Source organism: Rhea americana, unplaced genomic scaffold (genome assembly GCF_003343005.1).
Source record: "Rhea americana isolate MKP2758 unplaced genomic scaffold, rheAme1 scaffold_37, whole genome shotgun sequence".
NCBI lineage: Eukaryota > Metazoa > Chordata > Aves > Rheiformes > Rheidae > Rhea > Rhea americana.
In genome coordinates, this window is record NW_028186501.1 from 324,054 (window position 1) to 326,626 (window position 2,573).

Consider the following 2,573-nt stretch of genomic DNA (forward strand, 5'->3'; position numbering starts at 1 on the left):
CTCCTGTTCCGTGGTCCAGAAATTAATGCAGTTATTGCACCATGGAAGCGCTCAGTCGAGTCCATGTGGTGGTTCTGACAGGACATGAGGCAGCACCAACATAAATAATTTCACATGCCTGGCAGCTCCAGACCACCAGGCCGGGCCGGGAAAGACAGCCCTCCCTGATCTCTCTCTCTCCAGCTACTTTGCACAGACAAGCATGAGGAGACTAGGTCTGCCTGCAGGTTTTGGAGATATGCCACTCATGACAGTTTGCATAAAAAGCACTTTTGTCAACTAGCATATAACATGATTGAAAGAAAAGAAAATTTGCTCAGTTACAGGACTCGGGCATTTTACCGTTGTATAATTAAAAGCTTCAAACCTGGTTTGCGATGTAGGTATACCAAAGTATGAATAACATATTTTGCTGGGCCCGAAAGAAAGGCTATTGCAGTGAACACATACTGAACTTCAACCTTAATTTTCATGGTATTTGCTAACTAAAGGCTTTATGACATCTGTTGTCATGTAACAAAAAGAATCTTAAAAGCGAATGGCAATTTGGTCTAAAAAGAAGTGCAGTAGAAGGCAGAGAAATAAAACCAAGAACTCTCTCTTACACAAACAGTGAAGAATTTCCATAATAAAGAGGAATTTCCATAAGAACAGCCCCCATACTTCTTTACCAGTGCTGATATCTTCTGTATGACCATGTATGCAGTAAGGTACTAGAAAAGATAAACATAAGAATCAGGTTTTAAATAAATATTGTTATTAAAGACTGTACAATGCTGGAAGTCTTGCACATTTGCAGAATGAGACAAAAGCCAGGCTCTGTTCCAAGGAATCTGCGTTCCCCATAAACTGCGCAGCCACATGCAGAGGTCCTGGCCAAGGCAAGGACTTCATCCTTCCCGGTGGTCAGCACATGGAACTGCCGGGCAGCCATGGCCAGTGAGCATGTGTCTCATCCTGTGAGAGGGTTGCTCCGCAGGTGCTGTTAACGGGCCAGTGCCTGGCAGGGGGTTGCGCTACCCCCCGGAGCATCCTCACCAGCAGCCTCGAAAGGACTCGAAAGGAGATACTAGCAGAGGCTYCCCCTCCCCCCCGAGGCAGAAGCTGGCTGAGATGGTTCTCAGCTTCTGCTCAGAGGAGCTGAGCTGCAGCAGGGATGTCCCTAACTATGGTGAGGACAACCACAGATGGAGGCGGAGGCTACAGAGCTCCCTCTATGTCCTTTATCTGCTCTCCACCTCAATGCTGTGCCAGACAGCATAGCTGCTCTTTTGTAAGGACAAATCAGACCTGCCAGACGAAAAACAGACCACCACCAAARAATTCAAATCTGAAATAGAAACTAAATGCTCTCAAACTTGTCTTTCCTGTCCATTGTTGTACAGGCAGTGGACAAACACCCAGAGCCAAGGCCCAGCCTCTGGTCTTCTCACGTCTAGGCAGTCACCACCACTCACTTGCCAGTCTTTGTGATTGCAATGATACGTGTGCCCAAGTTCAGAAGTTCCTTCTGTCACAGCACCATTAAGGACTTATCACAAGAATTGTTTATTCAGGCCTTGCTGAAAATTTGTTTCAGGAAATGAAGCTTAAAGTAGTAGTAGCACTCCTGTTAACACAGTAGTAACAACACACAGCCACCTGAACTTACAAATGGAGTGTGTTAAACCTCACAGGTTCCCATGAAACTAGTACATACAATTGCCTCTGCTATTTCAGATATGCAAAAAGGTGAGATGGACACATCTGTGGATACGTAAGGCAGTAGACACAACTCCTGAGTTACGGCCGTGAGCACTACTCCTGGGGCACAGGTCCCGTGCTAGTTAACCACATGTCATGTGCACCCCTTTAATGACTGCCCTGTGGATCATCCCTGCTAGACTTTGCCCTGGAGAGTTGGTGGGCAGCCACTTCATGTGCATCTGCTTGGGCAGGATGCACGCTCTCCCTGGGATGCCTCCAGATGCAGGGGCAGCATGCTTGCTAAGGGGCACTGCAGTAACCCAAGTCACTGTGCAGCAGACTGGTGCCGCTTGTTTGAAGCAATACCGCCTTCCTAACTACAAGGCAGCGCTGCAGGCCCTGCGCCGCAGAGGTGGCCATCGGCATCACGCCTGCAGCGGCACTGAATGCCCTCCTGGAGCACAGCCTCGGCATCAGGCGAGCGACGGGGCTCTGGCTGCAGACAGCAACAGCCGACAGTGCTCTGTGAAATAAATAGTTCCAATTGCTGTATTTTGAAGATTGTTCTCCTCAGGTGGAGAAAAAGGGCGCAGAATCAGTTGCACTGGGCGACCGTAACAGGCAGGAACCCACCCCCGAGCGTCTCCCCCGTGCTCGCTCCCCGGCGCCCACCGTCCCCCCGGTCGGCTGGGCGCCCGAGCGCGTTGGGCTGCAGCCGGGTCCTGGGGGCGAGTCCTGGAGTCCTGGGCCCGGGGTCCTGGGACGGGTCCTGGGGCGGGTCCTGGGCCTGGGTCCTGGGCCCGGGGTCCTGGGGCGGGTCCTGGGCCTGGGTCCTGGGCCTGGGTCCTGGGGCGGGTCCTGGGGCGGGTCCTGGGCCCGGTCCTGGG